This window comes from Sturnus vulgaris, chromosome 10 (assembly GCF_052056855.1).
Source record: "Sturnus vulgaris isolate bStuVul1 chromosome 10, bStuVul1.hap1, whole genome shotgun sequence".
Classification (NCBI taxonomy): domain Eukaryota; kingdom Metazoa; phylum Chordata; class Aves; order Passeriformes; family Sturnidae; genus Sturnus; species Sturnus vulgaris.
In genome coordinates, this window is record NC_142252.1 from 11,183,467 (window position 1) to 11,197,988 (window position 14,522).

General features: G+C 38.1%; 1 protein-coding gene across 2 annotated transcripts in view; it reads right to left on the reverse strand.

The window, feature by feature from the left end:
• The window catches only part of SLC9A9 (solute carrier family 9 member A9), a 174,901-nt gene that overhangs the window by 24,147 nt on the left and 136,232 nt on the right, over nucleotides 1-14,522 (reverse strand). The gene's annotated exons all lie outside the window — the stretch shown is intronic.

The following is a 14,522-nucleotide window of genomic DNA, read 5'->3' on the forward strand; positions in this document are numbered from 1 at the left end:
TAGCAAAATAGAGATCTACGAAGTTAATGTTTTCTTTCTTTCCACCAGTTTAAAACATTCTAGGGTCTTTTTTTTTTCTCTAGACTGTCTCCCATACCATGAGCACTTTTCCTTTCTATTGGCAAGTACTTTTATATCCACTGCTTGTGGAGAGAAAAAAATCCTTATAACAAGTGTGAATCATCTTTGAAAGCAAAGTTGCAGGTGCAATTTACTGTTACTGCATCTGTAGAAATGGATATCTGGTACTTAAAGGCTCTGTACTGTGGTTTATTCAACTGCAAAAAGGAAACAATATTTCTATCATACATGCTTTTGAAAGGATAAATATTGAAGGGTGATTTGAGACCTGTGCTGACAGACTTTTCTTACACATTCATTAAAGGCCTTTTCTTTGACAATTGAGCCCAAAGAGGCCCAAATCTGTGTGTATTAAGAGAGATAAAGGCTTTACTGGTGCTGATCATAGCCCATGCAACTTTGGAAAGTTACACAGTGAAACTGCTGAGATTCTGGGCACAGAAGCCAAAGGTCCTTTACCTTGGAAACCTCTCTCATATGCTAAAATCTGTGGAAAGTAGAAATTTCCTAAAGATTCTTCTCAAAAGTTCAGGGTATTTCTAACTCAGCAGTTCCTGAATATTTAGTGTATTTTGTGAAATCTGATTCCTAAAATTAGAGACATTTTTAAAGGGGAGGAAAAAAATCAAAGAAGTTGGGCAATATTCTTGCTTTTTATGTCCAAGCAGTATTAACAAATTAAGACATATAGCAGCAGCTTGAAAACAAACTTGCATACTGTTTTGACATGTGCATCTCATGGAAGGATTGCTAATTGGTGAAAATGCCAATCATTACAGAAAGTGATTCATGTTCAGGGGTGGATGATATCTACTGGTGCCACATGGCATAGAATCAATGCTGTGGGAACCAGTCATGTCCAATATTTGAAGTATTTGGGAGGAATTTCAGCATTCAAAATAGGACTTACATAGAAATAAGCACAGAAAAGGGGGAGTTGATTTTTAGGGGAACATTGGTGTAAAGAAGAACAATAAATTGCTGAAAGAAAAAAAAAATCTATGTATCCATATTTTTAATTTTGTTAAAAAGGAAAAATTATGCCTCTTGCCCACTCTGGGCTCACATAGTGGTGCTGAAGAATCACCAGGGCCAGTCACCATGGGGGTGATGTGGTGTGAGTGCTGTAAGTGCCCAGCTGTTTGATGACAGCTGGAGTAGGTGGGGTTCCCTAAAGCCCTGACTGGAGAGGGGTGGTGCTGCCTCTGGGGGGACACAGCCCCAGGACACGGCTGCTGGGGTGCAGTGGCTGTCTGTGCTGTCCTGAGAGAGGGTGGGAAAGGGACTGGGTGAGCCAGAGCTCTCCTCTTCCCCAAATGTTCCCCTGTGCTCTCAGCACTGAAAGATATTGCTGTGCATCTTATAAAAATTTAAAAAAATCGCATAGTCTTTTGCTCACCCTTGCCTCCCAAGACTGGAGACAAAGCTCACCTCAATGTCTGGGGACCTGTCAGCTCTGTGAGCCAGGACATTGTTTGGTTTGTGTTCTGCCAAAGTTCATTCTCCTGATTTGTCACTTATCCTCTCGATGCGATGATGTGCTGGGTGCTGCTGTCAGAGGTGCCTCTGCAGCTTCCCCAGGGTGCTGTGGCAGCAGGAGCAGCACGGCTTAGTGGGGATCAATGGCTGGGAATCGACTCAGTTGTCAGGACAGGCACTGCTCTGCTAGAAGCAGACAGGCAAGACTTGTCATAGCCATTAAATCTAGCGAGATACAGAACATGCTCTTGTCTGTCAGGAACAAAGAGCAACTGAAGTTTCATTAACAGGGCATTCTCAAATGCTTGTGAACATCATAAAATAAGCTTCTATTCACACGAGGTCAACAATTTGCCTTCTCCACCAGCTGTTAGTCACAGCCCCTTGGTGTTAGAGCTCACAATTTGCTAAGCAGTGGCCATGCTGGGGCATATTTAACTGAAAAATGAGAAACCTCAAGAGATTTTCACTTGAATTGTAAAGAATATTTTAAGAAAGTCTCTAAATTAAACATAAGCTAAAACGTGTTGCAGCAACAAAGGCTGATTTTCAAATGGAGGACAACTCAGTGCTCTTGGGAGTTGGGATAGGGAAGAAATTCAGCTACTTTAGAGTTTCACAGATTACCAAGATATAATTTTGTTAATGGAGTAGTGGGCAGAACTTTTTCTTCCTGCATCCTTTGCAGTGAATTCTCTGCCTTGGAGATTTCTCCAGGTACTAGAGAAAATACCTCAGTGAGCTTTTCTGAATCACAAGTTTGCTGGCTTGTAATTTTCAGGCTGAAGGAGGAGAGCTATGTTTAAATATGTGAACCTCTATTTCTCCCCTTATAGATCAGTTCAAAGTACTGCAATTTGTCCTAGTGAGGAAGAGTGGAGATAACTACACTGGTGGGAGGCTTTGTAATTATGAAAGTTGCCTTCACAGTAAATAGAGAGGTTTTGAATGGCTCAGTTTGGAATTGTACTGTATTGTATATGGCTTAACTAATATTTGTGAAAAGGGCTGTTCTTCATTTTTACATATATCTAATTCATCTCATTTAACACATATGAAACTTAAAAATAATTGCACTATGTGCATTTAGCTCTTAAAACCAGTAATGAGGCAACTTTAAAATCTGAAAATGCCATGGTAATACTGAGAAAATGGATAATTCCAATAAATGAATCTACAAAAAGAATACCTGTTGATTTAGGGAGATCTTTTAACTTACAAATTAGGGGTCATCAGAGTCTTGTTTCTTCTATGCAGATGGTGTTACTAAATAATGGATGACATGCCATACTTTGGATCAGTTCAATAAAACCATGTAGGATGATTGAAAGGACAGGATCTCACTGATTTTTTTTTTTTTTTTTGGTGAAGATCTTACATTCATTTTGGTGAAAATCTTACCACCAAAATGAAACAACTGGAAGGAGTTACAAGGAAAATTCTGCCCTCAGTTACAGCAATTCTAAGGCAGAGTAACTGACTCCATCTGTTCTGGGTTTAGCACTTGGAGCGAGAGCTAAGTTTTGTCAGGAGTCAATATCAATTCCATTCATTCCAAAGGGCTTATTTTGGATTTATTTTTTTGTTGAGCCATTTGTTATTTTATTGATGCTAATATAAGATGGCAGTGAATGCGTGCTATTTCTGCATGTGATTCATCTATATACTTTTCCTGTATACTGTTTTTACAACAGTTTGTGTAACTGTAGTTTTTTTATAAACAGATCAAAAAAGTCATCTGTGTGCTCCAATGCCATGACTTTTACAAATGTGGTTGGTCTATAGTCTAAGAGGGCTAGCTGAAATTCTTTGCAGAATCATTATACCTCCTGACCTTCCAAACTTTTTATCATTTACTGTGATTTTTTTTTTTTTTTTTTTGCTAGAAGATTTTACTCTCCTCTTTGGCTTCCCCTTCCCTGAAATTTGTGCACTCTAGCAGCAGTCATCAGAACTGCAGGTATTAAGGCACGGGGTACAGAATCACAGGAATCCAATAATCTCCTGACCGTGATAGATTGTAGCTCGTGAGAATTAGTCTGAGCATTGTTTGATAGTTACAGTTTTGCACACAGTAGCTCTAAAAAATGCTCATTGCTGAGGAACTTACACCCACCCCTGCAAGCAACTAGAATTCAAATGAATGGTAATGAGAATTGTTCGTGCATCAGAAGGAGAATAGAATGCAAGAAAAGTGATTTCTCTCCTGAAGCAGCCTGTCTCCTTGACTGTCAGGAGAAGGAACATATACCTTAGGAAATCAGTCTTCTCTTGTTAATTCCAGCTGAAATGGCTCAAAAAGGTTTCTTCTAAGTGTTTTGACAGAAAGTACAGAGAAGGATAAGAGATCTATTCCTCTGATACTTCAGCTGGAACTAACAGAGGAAGGCTTTTAAAAAGAATATAGTGAGGGGGATCCATAGTCAAAATGGGAGCTTACACATTGTTATCCAAGTTAAAATAAAACTTCAACATCTGCAAAATTCAAAACAAAATAAAAATAAGGAAAATCTTGCTGAAAAACAGAAGCCTCTTAACAAATGGACTTAAGGACTTAGTCCTCTTGTCCAGTGCCTAGAAAAAAAAGGGCTCACAAAGGTTGGTGCTGACAGCATATCTTATGAGAGGAAGTCAGGAAGGTCCTCATGCACCAAATGCAAAGCAAATAAGCATTTTAATTCAATCTGTCAAAATTAATTAGAAACAAGATTAAAAAAGCTCCTCACAATCAGATGAAGCATTAGCTTGTTAACGTTAATTCCCATTCTGTTGTTGTGATAAACTGAGTCATAGCTATTTGCTTTGCAGCTGATCAACTGCTCTGCAGAAAGTTTGAGTAGAAAATATCTATCTGTAGTGACAAGCTGTGGAGAGGGAGGCAAGGTCTTGCTGCAGCTTCTGCTGCAGGAACTCCCTCCCCACCCCAGAGAGCAGCACAGCTTTCAGGGAAGAGGGATGGGAGAGGTCCCCAGTGTGTCTTATGAGGAACTCCTGAGAAATTTCATTGTGATGCATCTGCCTTGAGCTTCCAAGCAGATCAGATCCACAGCTCCTTGCTTACAGCTGAATTTCACAGCAGAACTCCTTGATCTGCTCGGATGTGCATTCAGGAGGCAGCAGCTCCAGCCTGGCACAGCTCTCACCTGTGGTTCCAGGTGCAATTCCCTCACACCTGGAGGCACAGCAGGCACGGGAACATTCAGGCTCATTTGTGTGGAGTGGACCTGCCCCTGTGTGAATGAAATAATATCCCAAACTCACTGCATGGCTCGTGTCAGGTCTGATCTGACCAGTTCTGTAGGGATGCACACCCCACTGTGTGGTGTCTCAGAACTGCAGCGTGCCCAGGCTCAGTGCAGGGAGCTTTGGTCCAGGAGATGTCTATTGTGATCAGACCTGTCTGATACTAGGAAAATATTTTAAGTGTGTCATTACTGAAATAGGTAGCAGATTATTATTCTGTGCTTACAGATGACAGATATGTTAATAGAAGAAGACTGAGAAAGCAATCCAAGACATAATATTCATTTTGCAGTTGCACCGTAGTGGAAGCATCCAAGTACTTATGCTTATAAAACAGGATCTAGCTTTTCTATGTGCAAAAGTAAAACTATCACCATAAATACATGGCTGTTTTGTTAAATCTGTAGCAACACAGCCTAAAGCAAAAACATACATAAGTAGGTGTATTTACTGCTATGTAAGAAGTTAAAGTAAAAATGTAGTTTTCAGCTATACTTTGTGTGCTTGGAAAAATGGGTGAACGTGCATAAAAGGAGCACAGTTGGCATTTTACCCTGTTAAGAATAAAGCACAAGTCATCTGCATTATTAGCCACTAATCTCCTTAGGTTCCTAATCATATCCCTGTGCATGCTAAGAAGCAACCTGGGCTGGGAAGAGACGTGTCAAAGTGGTGGATGCCTTAGTAACCCTGTAATTGGGAAAGGATAGTGAAGATATTTCATTTCTGCCTTATTTCCTAAAGTGACATGGTAAGTTAGTTGTCCTTGTACCATCCCTAACTCGTTGAGACAGCAGTGAATTCAACCAAAAAACCTCTCATGCTGCCAGGTGAGTTACTGGCTGGTTTTTTTACATAATAGCCTAGGTGTTAAAGCACTGATCTGTGAAGGCAAAGATCAGGATTTTTGCCTCCTCTTAGCCCAAGAGGGTTTGAAACCCTTGTTTCTATTTCCTAAAAATATCCTAGCAGGCACAATAGAGATCAGCCTGTGTTGAGGCTGTGCTTTCTCTCCTCAATCCTCCTTCTGAGGTTGTACTGTTTTGTGAGAATTAGAGTTGGGGAAATGACACTAGAAAAATATTGTATTCAATCTGGACTGCATATGGCTGTAAATGGGTCATATTTTAATATTATTTTTATTCCTTCCTTATATTTTAAAATCTAAGGTATTATTGAATTGACAGTCAAAGATAACTAAATATAATGATGTTTTTACATTCCTCTTTAAATTTGTGTGGCAACTTATGGAACAATCTGATCCAGAGTTGTTGTATCTGCATTTTCATGGATCATTAACAAACAGCATTTTCTGCATCACACAAAGTGTAAGTCTTCAGCTGAGCTGGGAGGACCAAGCCCTAACGACCAATCACAATTTTTAATCACTCCAGTTCCCACTGATACTTGCCAAGATACAGAATATCAATAGTAATTTAACTATGTCATAGCAGCCTCTACGTGTTTATTTTTTACTACTGAGTTTTAACTAAATGGGAATGAACCTCATATGCAGTCATTTGTGCAGCAAGTGTAACCATCTTTTATGCATTTGAAACTTTTGGATGCCTGCAGTACATGAAAAGCACTCTATGGGTACTTGCATTATTGCATATTTCATTATAATGTAATTCTGTATTAGATATTCTATTTATGCAGAATCCAAAAATAGTTCATGCTGTGTAGCAATGCAAATTTCAGTGAATAATCCACAAAGAATTTCAAAGCCTTAACCATTTCTGACATACACTATTCTGTATCTTTAATGAGGACTCAACCTTTGAACAAATTATACCGGTCTTTTTATGAGTAAAAACCACTTCTGTGCTTTCCAATTAAAGAACAGTCTATCACTTCTTATCTTAACGATATTGGAAATATTAGGAGTTATTGTTACTACTCAAAATTCATCAAACCTGTTTCAGATGTTCTATCAACAGTAGAAGGGTAAATCAGGTTTCTGCACTCGAAGGCTGTGCCCCCCTTCCCAGAGAATGGGACAGCATCAGCAGTTTCATGGCCTGGGCTATGTAGGATAGTGCTCAGGAAAAATCCATTTTCCTCATACTTCATCTCAAGGAATCCAACTTAAACCAAGGTAGAATGAAGGGAATTTCCCACAGCGTGGGGAAACAGTGGATGTGAGTAGAGATGGTTTTTTTACCTGGAGCACCTAAGGCTGAAGGCCCTGAAGCCAAAGGTGTGCAGTGAAGGCGTGCAGGTGTGCCCTGCCAGCTCCTGTTCTGTGAGCCCAGACTGCAGGGCTGTGCTCAGGGATGCTCTGCTCGTGTGCCAGGAGCTGAGATGACACCACAGCTCCTTAGAGGAACAAGCAGCAAAATGAAACAAGGGGGGAACCTCCTCTTGAACTATTTAAGAGATGTTGCAGAAAGCTGGAGCTTTCTGCTTTTTAAAATAGATAGCACTGACCAGAAGTTTGCCTACTAAGGATAAATAACAATTTAGTGAATCAGTTCAGAAAATCACCAGCTTGCTTTTAGCAAATTGAATAAAACATTCCCTATGAACTCCTAATGAACAAAGAGCAAAGCTCTCCAAGTCCATCAGCACTAGGAATTTTTTAAAATTTGAATGAGATTTTACTATTCATAGCACAACTGTTCAGTGCATAATTACATGGAAGAACAAAATAAAAATATCTGTAGAATTGTCTGCCTAAATAAGACATCCTTTGCAATATTTTAAATTTGTATTTAAGAAATTAAAACTTTTTTTTGGGGCATAATAGCACAAGTTAAAAATTTTGAAGAAAATAATCAGATAAAAATACTTATCCCATTCCTTCATGCATTTAAGTATGCATTTCAAGAAGCTTGTATTATAGTGTAAGATGAAAGATTGCCTTTGTCTTGGGACTTTTACATCCTCTGACAATAGTTAAAGGGAGTTGGATCAGTCAGATGTGAAGATCTGCTGCAATACCTCATGCAAACTTGTAGTCAGCCCTGTATCAGTGTATCATTATAGATAATTTCTCTGATCTATCCTCTCCACCTTTCCTGGGCATCCCCTTGAGAAGAGCTGAATTAAGAACTGGTACTAAGCCTGGTTGATTCACAGTCTATCTGAATGCAGGATGATGCTCATGTTTCAGTGAATCATGTGCCCATTTCAATATCAGAAATAGAAAATGGCTCTTGAGTTTCTCTACTGCTAAAAATTGCTTCATTTTGAATTGCTGATTGCCAGAGTGTTCTTAAAATTAGAGGCAAAAAGATTTTTTCCTCTCACATTTGCACATTTGCCTCAGCCTTATTGGTTAGGGTGCTAAAGTAGTTTAACTAAACTTGAAACTCTCATAGCCAACACAAACTAAGGGGACCAGTGGTGTTTTTTCTAGAGCAGCCACCTAAAACGGGGAGGATGCCAATAATACAGACCAAGTTCCCAAATAAGATTTTTATGGAGGGTCTTGTTCACACCTACTTGAAGGCACTGGAATGTATTATTGACTTCACAAGGAGTTTGCATTCAGATATTAACTTTCTGTAAAAGAGTTCAATTCAACAATATTTTCTGATGGAAAATCATTAATGTGCTCTTTGCCATTCCTGGTTGATAACATTAATCATCCTGATTCCTTTAGTCTCACAGCCTTTACCGGAATACCACTGTAATTTAATATTAATAACAGCCCCTTACTAGGAAGTATTACCAATTTCTTGCCTAGGTGATGTTATATTTAGCAATATCTTGCTGTGACAATTGCTGCTGTGAAAGAAGTGCCATTTATAGATGGCATTACAGATGCAGTAGGCATTCCAATATACATTAAATGTCTGGAAACACAACAGTGGAAGATACACATGCAGAAAAACACTTTAAAACACTTTAGATGTACTGCAAAGTAAGTTTTTGCATGTACAGAGGTGTAAATGAAATAATGAGAGACTTGAAAGAGGATTTTAAGCTATGCTTGATTAAATCTGTGCTATAAGCTTCCGGTACTCTTATATCATACTTGGGTCTCTTGGGTGCTATTAACTATTGTCAGCCAACAAACTATAATTTCATGCTTGAGTGGACTAATACAAGCCTAGGCTTCTGCTTTGTACAGTCAGCCTTCAGTTTGCTGTAATAATAAAGTGAGAAGGGGAGGGAAATAAAGAATTGTCACACAGAATGATAATACTTATCAGTAAAATCGGATACTATGATGGCTTAAGCTATAATTTGTTTGGGTCAATAAACTGAGTCCATTTACTTCACTAAGCTGTAGATCAACTCCAGATTTTGTATTTTCATTTGACAGGTACTGTAACAGGCAGCTAGGCAGGTAGAAGTAAGCTGCAGAACTGGAAAGTATTTTTTGTTTGGTTTGGGGTTTTTTGTTTTGTTTTTGTTTCATTGTTTTTTAGTTTTGTTTTTTTTTTTTAGTGGATTTGTACTAGAAAGACTAAAGTGTATTTCCTCTATGAACAGTTCTATTTTTAAATTATAAAACTCCATATGAGATGATGTTTGTGATTTCTATCCATTGCAGGTTCTAATAATTTTAATATATTACATGAAAGAAAGTTATATAGTTGCACAAAGAGCCATGTATTTATATTGGGCCACCCAGAATCTGTGAGGTCTCTGTATTCAGCTGAGGTCCTTGGTATGAGAAATTCAGAGAACAGCACACACAGAAGCTATAATATGTCATGTGAGCCAGGATGTTACATAGCAAAGCTGGTAATTCTAAGCAATTGTCCACAATAACCTCTAGGTCAGATTCTGCCTTTGCTGTGCAAAACTTAAAAAAAAATCAATGAGCATTTGATGCAAAGAATAGAAAACCAGGCCCAGCATCTGTGATAGATGACAACAAGGATTTGGTAAGAGCTTCCAGAAAAGCACTTCCCTGCTCCTCAGACTGCAACAATAATGACATATTCTCCTCCACTTCTCCCATCCCTGCATTGTTTAACAATTATTTAGAACATTGATTTTTAAAAAAATCCCATTAAATTTCTCCCATGTGACTATTTCTTCCTTTAAAGGTAAAAGCACTGCATAGTTCTTTGAAGGCTTTAAAGAAATCAAGAAGTTTGATATAATGGCTTTGTTACCAGTGAAGTGACACCTTTGGCAAAAAAAAAAAAAGTTCAATTCGCTAAGAATGCCTTAGTGTTTTTATTGTTTTATGTAACTTTAAGAGCTAAAATTAGACTATGAAAAATAATCTGATTTTTCTACAGTTTTCCCTTGTCTGATTTCTCCCTAATTTAATTTTTTGTTTGTTTTTGTTTTAAACATGTAAACGGGCCTTTCTGCAATGTATTGAATCTTAGTATGATGAAAGATCTAAATAGTAAAAATTCAAGCTTTATTTCCTTGATTATATTTTGTGGAAACAAAATACCTGAAGCTCCCTTATTGCAGGATTGTGGTGAGGAAAGGGTGGGCTTAAAAATTTACGTTTTTTGATAAATAGATCAATAAATGATCATGAATAATCTTTGTGTGTCTCCATGCAATACAACTGTGAAAAGGATTATATGTCATAAGTTGTAAAAAAACCCAGGATTTTTAATTTAATACTTTCTATTTAATTTTGCATTCATACTTGTTATTTAAGTTATGTTTAGTAGTTTTTCATTGTAAAAAAAACCCTGGACATGAATGAGACTTTCAAAGAATTGACGTGAGCAAAACTTTACAAATGAGAATGATTTTACTTGCTTATTCACCGTGGAACTGTTTCAGAATTATTTATCTAGGTTTCTTTCTGTGAATGGAGGACAAACTGAGGTCACTTATTATTCTGGTTAATAATTAGCCATGTTTATTTATTAGGTTAATTTGCAGAGTTTCAACAATCCTGTGTCCTTGAAAGGGTCAGGAAATAGCACCAAATCAGCTACACTGATTATCTGTGCTGTAGAAAGAACAATGAGCTTTTCTAGATCATGTACTTGAAAATGTGTTTTGGGAATGAGCTTTGAACCAAGTCCAGGCAATTGTTTCCAGTGATAAAATGCCTTCTGGGGACCTGAAGTTTGTACTGCTGGAGGAAGCCTGATGGATCAGTCAGCTGCTTTTGTCGTGCTCATGTTATGAGATCCACTATAATTCACTTACTGTGGCTTGTGCTTTCCTCTCAGCTTTTATGATCTACTTTTAACATCTGCAAAGCTGATTCTTGGCTTTCTGTGGCATTTCTCTCTTGGCATTTCTGTGCTATGCTGGCTACCTTTCCTGCCAGCCCATTCTGCAGCAGTGCTTCCATGGTATCTGCTTGGCTTGAGCTGTGTTATCTCTAATGCTTTGGTTCACGATTGGACTGAATTGTCTCTCAGATAAGATTCTTTTCTGTTTGAAAACTGTGTAGCAAATTGAGTTTCTGGGCCAAAAGTAGGTCCCTATGTGCTATTTTGCTGTTTTCACTGAAGTGCTAAAAGAAGAATGAATCAGAGTATTGGTAATTAAGGAACTATCAGTTCTCCAGCAGGTAAAAGAAAACAGTGTGCACGTGCATGCTTTCAGGCTCTTCCTTGCCTTTTCTTTCCAAAGATGTCTGAGATGAGAGTGACAAGCTAGCCCAGAAAGAAAATTCAGCTGAAAAGACCACCAAATGCTGAGTTTGTCTTTGACAGTCAGTCCACCCTAGAATGCACTTTTGCTTTTAGTAGGTTTTCCATTTTCTCCCAGGCACAGAATAGTACTTATCCTATTCAATAGTCAACCATTATGTCTGTTTTATCCACGTACAAAGCACAGGAGAAATAAAATGATAGGTGCCCTGATAAGGAGGATAAACTTTTGAAGTCTACGAATAATGCAATTCCTTTTGGCTGATGGATTTCAGGCAAGTGCAATGGACATAAACAGCTTTTTCTTTTTTTTTTGAACCAAACTGAAAGGCGTGAATTTGAATGGTGGATAACTGCAGTTTAAACAGAAACACTTTCAGGAGTTACTTTCCAGAGAATTGCCTCACTTTGTCCCATACACCTGCTTCTATTCAGTGTAACTTATTTCCACAGATGGAAAAGAAATTTGTATAGAAGGAGAAAGCTTTTCCTCCCTCTGCTTTCCAGGCATCAATGTGTGTGAACCACTCAAAAAAGCAGAGTTTTGTGCAAAGTTAGGCAGCTGCATTGTTCTTTGGTAGCTTGGGGCAGTACCAAGGATGCAGGAAATCTGTCATTTCAGTACTCCTGGAAGCCATCCCAGCAGCTGACAACAATCACAGTCCCCCCCCTGCCTCCCTCTGCCCCCTCACTCATGCCAGAGATGGACAGCCTTGGTGCCCTGGTCATGTTAGTCCTGGCACTGCACAGGATGTGGCCTTCCATCCTCACCCCTTTCCCACAAAAACATGATTAGACTTTGCTGCAAAGTCTAATCCAAAACCTTGCAATTTAAAAATCCAAAGTCTTGCAATTTAACATTTACAAAGTATTTAAAGAAACTTACTGTGCATTTGATGTCTCTGTCCCTCTTCCTTCCTTTCTTGATTTCTTCTCTTTCATCTTGCATATGTTTTCCTGTTATGCAGTAACTATTTTGTTCTTAATGCAAGTTTCAGTGTGTACTATCCAAGTATGTGTCCCACAACACAATGTGGGCTTCTTCTTATGAAGATGGTGAACATTTCTATCCAGAATTATCTTGGTGTATGCATTGCACTCTCCTTTTCTCATCTTCAATTTCCATTATTTTTGCATTAGTTTTGTGTTTTAGTGCAGCAATCCCAAGTCCTTCCTTCTCTTCTCATTATTGGGCATGAGAAGCTGGGAGAAAATTGTAGTTATCTTCCTGATGGATGCTACAGAACAGCCAGCAAGAACAAGAATTGCCCCCACGTGAGAAAATGAGAATTAGATGGATTCTGGGAGAGAATGAATCCTTAGTGGATGAAGAGCCTTGTATAATATTATATGAAGCCAGAAACTATTGCAGAGTTTAGAGCAGCTGGAAAAACAGGTGAAAGTTGCTTGCAACATGTTTTTATTACACTAATTTCCCTTCATTTATCGAATTGTAACTGGGATTCCAGGCCTGTGTAGAGGAGGAATCCCAGCTCCAGTCAGGTACACAATGTCTTAGGACTATGCAGGCAAAAGGAGGATATTTGCTAGAGTAAGCAAGTAGAGAGGCTGGGACTGAGAAGAGTTAAAAGCAACTTGCTCTTAGCTGGGAGCAAAGTTAGAACTTTTTTGGGGATGCTGTGGAATGGGAAAATTTTGCTTGCCATTTGCCTGAGCTCTGCCCATATGCACACAGAATCGTGCCCTTGCAGGATGAAATTTCCACCTACTCATTCATTTGTTAGCTAAACTTGCCTATATCTGCTTTGAAAAAACACAGCAGTTTAAAGATGTGTATATAATGCTGGATTGTAAGTCTGCAGTGTCTCTTTTTCGTGATAAATTCTTGAAAAAACCTTTGTTTATTCCCTTGCTTTCCCACTAGCCTTCAGTAGGATATTATGGCTTCAAGTGGTGTAATGCTCTGTAGGATGTAAAAACAAAAGCTGACTCACTGGAAGTTGCCACAGTCAGATGCAAGTATTCTTTTTGCATTTTTCTTGTTTAAATTATTGAGATGGAAATCCAAGAAGATAACTCTATGTACTAAAATAATTTGTTCTTCAATTTTATTATTTCAATATTAACATTCTTAGCCTAGGTTTTAGAGAATGGTACATTTTTCCTGTGTCAATACCCGATTCAAAGAAACTTTTGCTGAAATAATACAATCCTCATTGAGCCCATTTGGCTCTGGATCAGGCTCCTGATGTTTCTTTCAGAATAAAAATAAAACGTGATTCTCAAAGAGAATTGCAGGGATTTTTTGCACAGTTCTACCCTAGCATGGTATGTTGCCATTGCCTAAGATCACTGAACTAATTGGAAATCATTCATAACGACAGCAAGGAACAGCACAACTTTTTGATTTCCTTAGTGACATTTCCTCCCTCTTGCTTTCCCCCTGTGAAATAAATAGGCATAAGAGATGTTATTGCCAGAAGAGTGGGTAGATTTGTGTTAATGCCTAAGAGCAAATGTCAAACTATAGAAATGTCAGAGTCTTGTGTGCTTTCAAAGTATGTGAACAGATAGGTTATTAGTTTGCTGTATATTTTCTTTGAAAACTTTATCATAATCCTCTCTGTAATCTTGTACTGGGGACAAGTACTATGCTACATGACAATTTCTTCTTCTAAATTTAGCAACATGGCTTTATAACATTAGGCAGGGAAAGGCAAAAGAAAGTTTGGGTGGATAATTTTTTTCTCCTTGAAAAGAATGTCTTTCAGAAATAGTCATGCCAAAGAAAAGCTTAGAGCTGTGAGTCACAGCATTAGTGGTTCAACTATCATTCCATGCAGGAATATGGGCATACATTTTCAGGATTAGTGAAATGTAGATGTATTATTTGTAATAAATATATATTTCAGGGTAATGGCACAGCTATAATCTCTGAACATCTGAATTCTAAAGAAAGATTATAGCTTGACTGGTAGTGAGAGTGACATGAATAAATGTGTTCTTTAAAAAATACTATTTTTTAAAATCACCTAAAATATTTTCTTGAAATGCAAAGGACATAGAAACCAGAATTTCTAGAATAAAGCATGAGGCACCTATATTCAAGATCTCTACCATACAGAAAATCTCTGAGAATTTGTACTTCTGGTGCCTTCTACAGACTTTTCATTTTATTTGTACTGCTGTCTGACTTTTTCATATTGATTTCTCTTTCCC